This window comes from Phyllobates terribilis, unplaced genomic scaffold (genome assembly GCF_046119375.1).
Source record: "Phyllobates terribilis strain yellow unplaced genomic scaffold, ASM4611937v1 Scaffold_12__6_contigs__length_324123572, whole genome shotgun sequence".
Lineage (NCBI taxonomy): Eukaryota > Metazoa > Chordata > Amphibia > Anura > Dendrobatidae > Phyllobates > Phyllobates terribilis.
The window spans coordinates 174350055-174358447 of record NW_027362772.1 but is presented as its reverse complement, the minus strand read 5'-3'; the positions used below and the strand labels follow the sequence as shown (position 1 = coordinate 174358447).

Below are 8393 nucleotides of genomic sequence, written 5' to 3'. Positions count from 1 at the left end.
GTCAGGATGGCTGAGCGGTCTAAGGCGCTGCGTTCAGGTCGCAGTCTCTCCTGGAGGTGTGGGTTCGAATCCCACTTCTGACATTAGCATTTTCTTTCAAGAAATTGTACAGCTTCACTCCTGTTACTGATTAGTTGGGGGTCCGCTCTATTGGTGGCAATCTCAAATTGAAAACTAAAAGTGATGGGGCTTAGCAAAACCAATTCTCAACGTTGGCACTTTGGCAGTATTCCTGGGGGTCCTTGAGGCAAATCTTAAATGTCCTGAATTTGTGCTTCCAAAAAAGACTTCTGGGAACATCAAATAGTTTCTTTGTGCGTATGTTAGTTGTTGCTTTGGCATCAGAAAAATACTGTGGATAGGAAAATGGGAGGGACTATTTCATCTCTATGTGTTCTCTGTCCCTATTAGGGCAGAGAGTGAACCTCCTAAGGTGCTGTCGTGGAAGATTCCTAGAAACCGAATTACCAGTAAGTCTAATTTCAGATTTTTTTACCTCAGGCATCAATAGACTATAAATATACTTAATAAACAAAAGCTAAAAGAGCAGATGAACATAGTTTAACAAGTCTGAAATGCGCATGTGATACTGACATCAAAGTTTCACCACATTTTGGGACAAATGTTTTCACTTTCAACATTAACAATCAGTAGAATATTTTCTCTAAATTTGCATCTCCTATCTAGTGTTGAGCCACCCCCGTAGTGTTCGAGTTCGGTTCGGTTCGTCGAACACCCGTGTGTTCGCCGAACTGTTCGTCGAACTGTTCGTCGAACACCTTCGAACACCGTTAAAACCAATGGCAGGCAAACAAAAACACATAGAAACACATAGAAAACACCTTCAAAGGTGTCCAAAAGCTGACAAACTGCTCAGAAGACATAACTAACACATGGAAAAGTGACAAGTACATATAGTCATGCGAAAATAAAAGAGGTGGAGGAGTAAAAGGAGGGGGAGACACAGATATAGGCATGTCATGCCCTTCTAAAATCCAAAAAGTGAGAAGCCGACACGGCCAGTCCGTTCCTGCCCGTGCCACCTCCGTGTCGCCGGGTTTGTGCCAGAGCCGCGGTGGACCCTGACGGCCAGCCCCCCTCTCCTAATACTGGTGCCTGTCCGCTGGTGGGTCGAGCCCCCCGCGGTGGGGGGGGAGTAACATCTGCAGAAGAAAGACCATCTTCCAGCCAAACTAACTTGTCGACTTCTTTTCGTGGACAATGTGATACGATCCCTTTGTTACGGACACGCCCATCGCTACAAATTCCAGATGAGGCACAAAAACAGCAGGTGCTTCAGCGGATATCAAGTTCTCCTTCAAGTGGGCTCTCCTCCACCTCAACTTCAACATCACAAATACTCCAGTCCTCAGAGGTGTCACCCCAATCGCACTTGCTTCCTCACAGCTCCCAAGTCTCCAGCTGCCCGTCTGAGTATGGGGTAACACAGATGGTTGAGTCTGCACAGCTGTTTTCTCATACTATAGCCTGGGAAACGGAGGTCTGCTCCAGAGCTTCTGTTAATCCAGACGAGGAAATGATCTGCACTGATGCCCAGAATCTTTATAAGTCGGATCCAGGACCAGATGAAGAAGGTTCTGAGCATAATGTAGACCCTCGTTCCCAAACTGTAACTCCTGTTGGTGGAGACAATGATGAAGACGATGATGAGACTCAAATACCTGATTGGAGCGACAACTTGACTTTTCGGTCAGGGCAGGAAGAGGTTGGCTTTGAGGACGACGGGTGTGATAACACACAGGGTGATGATGACAAGGTTGGAGATCCCACTTACTGTCAACCCACAGTCAGCCAGTCGATGAGGTCACCCGGGCCTTTGCCTGGCCTTTGGGATGTCGCGGTGGTCGGTTCCCTGGCCCGTACCCTGGGGTCACTCTTTAAAAGGGTGGATAATTGTTAATTTTATAAGAGTTTGTGACACCACCTGTGGTATGTGGTGAGAAGCATCAGCGCTGCAGCAGTCCACTGAGGCCCGTGATAAGGCAGCTCGATGGTATAGCTCCCCACAGGTGGAGCTATGTCTCAGGGCAGCGTATGCAGGGGGAATGCAGGACAGGCGAGACCCAGCTGGGTCAGAGCAAGAACGGAAACGGAGACGGTAGTCACTTCAGTACCTTTTACTGGAGGAAATTCAGGCACATCCTGGAGCACTGTAGGGTGAAGGATGCATATCAGGATCCTCCCCAATGAGCGGGAGTAGGGCCTGCTGTTTCTTGCCTCTGCGCAGTAAGTTTCTGACCTGCCTGGAGCTAGGCCTAACTTTTTCTCTGTCCTGCGCTGGCTGACCTTGTGGTAGGGCCTTCTCTTGAAGTTCACGCTCACAGTATGCGGGGCCTAAGCGTCTCCTGGCTCTGTTACGTATCAGCACCTTAGCGATCCTGGGACTTGTAGTTCTCCAGGGATTCCGGTTATGCCTTACTGGGTCATAGAGATCCCGGTAAGCTCGGATCCGGTGTCCGGTAAATGCTTCGGGGTGAGCTGGTTAAGCTCCTCTGCCCCTTATGTACTAACTCGCCACTCGCCTTCGGCCTACTCGGGCCCTCAATAGGCTACACACACTAACGGCAGCTTGCCGCGCTTCACCGATCTTATGACGCCGACACACCTTAAGCTCTATCTGGGCTCCCTGAATCTAGCTAGTAGGAGCCTCGTGCTCGACTGCTGAACTATTAACTGAGTTCTCTAGACTAGACTGAGATCCACTGCAGACTGACCTCTCTTAGGCTTCTCTACTGCAGGAACTCTTCAGAGGCACTGAACTGCCTAGCTCCACCTTCCCTATTTATATCCCTAACGGGCTCCCTTTGCTGGTCTGAGGTGGAAGGTGGAGATGTGTGAATGTTTATGGGGGCCTCTTGTGGAGGATTCCATCAATACACTCTTCTAGGATCTGTGATACCAAGCGCAGCGAGGCGTCACAGATGCTATTGACGACGAGCTTAGGTTGCGCCTTCCTGGACAGAGACGGAGTACTGGAAGCACGTCAACAACTGCATCCTCAACCACAACTCCGCCTCTGACCACAAGTCGTAGTGGCTCTTCAGGTCGCATGGGCTCTAAGCCTTGCATAGCCTGGGCATTTATTCAGATCGATAAGGATGACCCAACTCGTGTTATCTGTAATATTTGTCACCAAAAGCTAAGTAGAGGCCAAAAAATCCATAGTTTGAGTACTTCATGCATGTACCGTCACATGGATATGAAGCATAAGTTGCAGTGGGAAGCTCACTGTGCTACAATGCGGCCTAGCAGGCTGGGCCAACCACCGTCTGCCCCATCTTTTGCATCCGCGGCCTCTTCATCCTCTGTGACTGGGGGGACAGCAGTCACACATGTTTTTGGACGCAGACCTGCCACCTCTTTACCTGCAACAGCCAGTGTGATTGGCAGGTCGTCAGTTCATTGGGAAGTGGAAACACCTGCTGGTGTTGAGAGCTCTCTGACATCGAGAGCACCACCTTTGGATCAAGGCAACCTAACATGTCCGCCTGCATCTTCCTCACAGACCGGCAGTTTGCCAGGGACACCCTACTCAACCCCGTCAAAGCACAACAGCCAGCCCTCGGTCCCTCAGATGTGGACAAGTAAAAGACCATTTCCTCCTAGCCATGAGAAAGCTAAGAGGTTGAATTTCACCATCTGCAAGCTGTTGGCTACAGAAATGCTGCCTTTCCGCCTGGAGGACACAGTGGATTTTTGAGACCTTATGTCCGTCGCAGTGCCCCAGTACCAGATGCCCAGTCGGCACTACTTCTCAAAGAAAGGTGTGCCTGCGCTCCACCAGCATGTCGCACACAACATCAACGCTTCTTTGAGAAACTCTGTGTGTGACAGGGTGCATTTCACCACAGACACTTGGACGAGTAGGCATGGACAGGGGCGTTACATGTCGCTGACAGTGCACTGGGTAACTATGGTGACAGCAGGACAAGGGGCTGCTGTCCAAGTCTTGCCGTCCCCGCGAGTTGTACGTCAATCCTCTTTATCTAGAAGTTCCTCCACTGCTTCTGCCTCCTCAACCTCCTCTCGGTCCTCCACCTGCACCCAAAGCCTGTCTGGTAATGCCACCTGCTTTCTAACTGCGCACCTCCTTACTATGCTGGCAGCAGGCCTCAATGGCATCAGTGTTTACTTTGAAATGTCTGGGAAATGTGAGTCACACAGCTGAGGACTTGTGGTCAGCTCTGGAGACCCAGTTTCATGAATGGTTGTCTCCACTGGACCTGAAACCAGGGAAGGCCGTGTGCGACAATGCTGCAAACCTGGGTGCGGCCCTTCGCCGGGGCAATGTTACACACGTGCCTTGTATGGCTCACGTGTTGAACCTGGTTGTCCATAAATCTTTAGCCAACTATCCCGGAATAGATGGCCTTCTGCAGAGGGCTCGGTCGCTGTGTGCTCACTTCCGCCGTTCGCATCCCGCAGCTCAATGACTTACATCTCTACAGAAGTCGTTGGGCCTGCCAGTTCACCGGCTGAAATGCGATGTGCCGACATGGTGGAATTCAACTCTGCACATGTTGCAGCGACTGTGGCAGCACCGACAAGCCCTGGTGCAATAGTTTCTGACGTATAGCCTGGGCCAACGAGATCCAGAGGTGGGGCAAATCACACAGCAGGAGTGGTCTCAGATCAGGGACCTATGAAGTTGACGCGCCCCCTGGGCCATGGGGTACCCGGAGCCGGGCCGGTAGACGCTGGGGGTTGTAGTCACTGTGGTGGTGACCCGGTCCGTGACCCAGGGCGGTCAATCCAACGGTAATTTGTATATATGGATTTTATAATGTCCGACTACGCCACCTGTGGAGTGCGGCCAAAGGGGCCGCCGCTGCGGAACAGTCCTCTGAAGCTGGTGGTTTTGCTGCAATGGTATTATTACTCACCACAGGAAGAGTGTAGCTTCAGGGCAGTGTGGGTGGATGATGGTGGTTGTAGTGCAGGGAGTCAGTAATGAACACAGAGTCCGTGTGATGCAGTCCCAAGATCTTTACTCACAGTTGTTGCAGTCCAGATTACAGGTACCAGAGCTATCTCACCCGTCGTGCTGTGCGTACTCAGTGAGGGGCTCAGTCCACCCCCAGATAGCTCCGGAGTACTTAGCAGGACCCCCTTCTGTGTGTCCTTTCTCTGGCCTTCTCCCTGCACCTCACACCCAGTGACACTTCTATCCGGTATCCTCGGGCCTTGGCGGGCGACTTGTGTTCCGTCCCCTGGGTCCTATGTGGCTACCTTCTTAGTGAGACTGGTGTGGTCTTTTGCCTGCAGTACATGAAATGCTGCAGCCTCTGGTTTCTAGTTGAGCCTTGCTGTTTCTCCTCTAGTTGAGGGACCGGTTCCCCTTATCTGGCCTGACCCCTCTACCTCCTGGTAGCAGCGGGAGTACAGGTGGCCTTCTACATGGCCCGTAGCCCTAGGGTCCCTTCGGTTCCTGGAGCCTTCCTGCTCCCACTCCTCTCTTCTCTCCTTCAGTCCTGGGCCTCCCAGGCTAGGCCCGCCTCCGGAGCAGAACTCATGCCGAGCCTCTGCTCCTGTCACTTTTCCTCCTCTGACTGGCTTGCTCTTTCTAAGATGGCTTCCTATTTATACTCTCCCTGTCATGTGCTCCCCTAAGCTGCTCCCCTAATCACCCACTACATAGGATCCTCCCACCAGCTAGGGACCTGGGACTGTGCTCTCCCTTAGGAGCAATCTCGCCCTAACCCCACTGCGGGTATGTGTTGGATGCAGGTGTTAGGGTCCCGAGCCATACGCCTTCCTTACCTGAGGGTGAAATACCACACCTCTGGGTGAGATGCAGTAACTCTGTGGTGACTGCACCCTCAGGGGCGCCACACACCTTTCTGCTCAGTTTTGAAATGGCGACGAAGATGTTTAGTGCTGACGACGATGCCATTATCAGCATAACTATTCCGGTGATTTACATGCTGGAGCACACATTAAACAGAATTCAGAGTCAGGTGGTCGGACAAGAGGAGGTGGAGGAAGTAGAGGAGGAGTCGTATGCGGAAGGGATAACATCTCCAAGGTCCAGACGGTTGGCAGCACCAAGGAGGCAGGCATGGGAGGGTGGGGGAGAGGGATTAAACAGGGCGCATGGTAGCAGCCAAACTGTTGAGGAAGGTGCAGGAGCCGAGGAAGAAGTGGAGGATGAACTGGCGATGGGCATGGAAGACTCATCAGATGAGGGAGACCTTGATCACATTTCTGTTGTGAGAGGTTGGGGGGAGAGGGCAGAGGAAAGAAGTATGATTCTTACCTCGCTACCAACACAACAAGGACTTGGTCCTCCTGGATGCGCAAGACACATGAGTGCCTTCTTGCTGCACTACCTGCAACATGACCCTCAGATTGCAGAATTCGAAGTAATCTCGACTACTGGGTTGCCACACTCTTAGATCCCCGGTACAAAAGTAAATTTGCCGAAATAGTTCCTGCCATAAAAAGGGATTGACGCATGCAGGAGTATCTGCAGACGCTGTTGCAGAATCTTACATGTGCTTTTCCACAAAACACCAGTGGTGCATGAAGTGAATCTCACAGTTCTAACTTGCCAACCGCGGGACTGTCGAGTCTTCATCACTCAAACCGTAACAGTAACACAGTATCTGCTGGTAACAGCAATTTTGTGAAATCGTTTCACCACTTTTTTAGACCATCCTTTGCAAGGCCACAGGAGACAAGAAGTCTGACAGATAGTCAATGCCTAGAGAGGATGGTGCAGGAGTATCTCCAAGTGAACATCGAAGCCATGACTGTGTCACTGGACCCTTGCTCATTTTGGTATTCCAATCTGGAAAAATGGCCGGAGCTCGCCACTCACGCCTTGGAGATCTTGTCATGCCCTGCAGCCAGTGTTCTCTCTGAACGTGTGTTCAGCGCTGCTGATGGTGTGCTGACAGATAAGCGCACGCGGCTGTCCACTGAGAATGTAGACAGACTCACGTTCATAAAGATGAACAAATCATGGATTCGCAAGGACTTTTCTAATCCTGTGTTATCCTTGGGAGGCTAAAAGCTTGAGGATTTGGTAATATCACCTCACCATCCGTTTTAAGCAACTGTGGGGCAATTGATGCCACTTAACCCTAGAACGCATGACCATAAAAATCTACACTTTCATATACCTGGGGCCTTTTAGGCCCGTGTGCAAATAACATTGAGTAACTCAAACTAAAATGACAAACAACTATATACATGAAGAATACCTACAGTTTCAAAATTCTAACTAAAGTAATCTTGCAGAAAATAGAAAACAATTAACAGGGCGGGACTGCGAGGCCCCAGGTATGCGTTCTAGGGTTAAGTGGTGTCTGTGCCACAATTTTGGGAAAAAATGGAAACTCTTTTTGGAGTCCCCTTGCTGTGTCTTACGTGACGTTGGCATCGTCAATTCCAGGTGGGTTGGGTCGCTCCCCCCCCCCCTTTTAACTGTAAGAAACTACATACACTATGGCTTGGGGTAACACAGATGATTGAGTCTGAAGAGCTGTTTACTCAGAGGTCTGCTCCAAATCTTCAGTGTCTGCTAGTCAGCGTAGAATTTTTAACTGCATCTAGCCTAGGCAATACTTTGGGCGTAGTAGCCCAGCTGCGAAGCAAGCTGCACCGCCTGTGTATCTAATAAGAATTTTTAAATGCATCTAGCCTAGGCAGACTGTGGGGACCCCCAACCAAAACCCAGACGCTCAGCCCCCCTACCGCCCCCCTTTCCTTGACAATACAATAATGTAACTCTTACAACTGGATGGGTGAGGATCGGTCACAGCTTTATTAACTCTTTATACTCATTCCATTAGAAAGACATTTTATTTCTAAAATAATTCAGCTTGTTGCAGCATGCCCTGGGTCTCCACTCCGGCAACTTGGCCAACAAGTGTAACTCTCCAACATGTCCTTTCTATTTCCAGGCCACGGAGGATCCTGCGTACTCGTATGCAGGACTCTGACCCCCACCCATCACTCTTAACGCTTGTTCCACTCCGTCCTGGAGTCCTGACAGGAATATGTTCAGTCCAATATCCATTAAGTGAACACCGTCGGGCCGTATGAGGCCTGCTTTATCTCCTTCCAGTTGTCGGTGTCATACCACTACACCGCCTCTGTCTCTTCTAAATTTTGCCATCCGAATATTTATTACCCGCCTTGTCCGTTCGATGGCCATGATGTCTCGCGCACCTTGCCATACTGCTATCGGCACAATCTCTGAACATACTATAGCTAGTTTTGTGAAAAATTCTCTGAAGCGCTCAGTGTCTAGTTTCATTATTGCCATTAGTTATGCGCTCTTGTGATGACCTAGGTTGTTTCCCCCGGCCTGTATAACTAGGATGACCAGACATCTTGCCTCTCTCCCTACCTTGATTACCTCCATT

The 8393-nt window shown here is 50.4% G+C and overlaps 1 non-coding gene across 1 annotated transcript; it reads left to right on the top strand.

The window, feature by feature from the left end:
- Nucleotides 1-83, top strand: TRNAL-CAG (transfer RNA leucine (anticodon CAG)). Its single transcript has one exon. It is a non-coding gene; the product is annotated as a tRNA-Leu (tRNA).
- The last annotated feature ends 8310 nt before the right edge of the window (nucleotides 84-8393 follow it).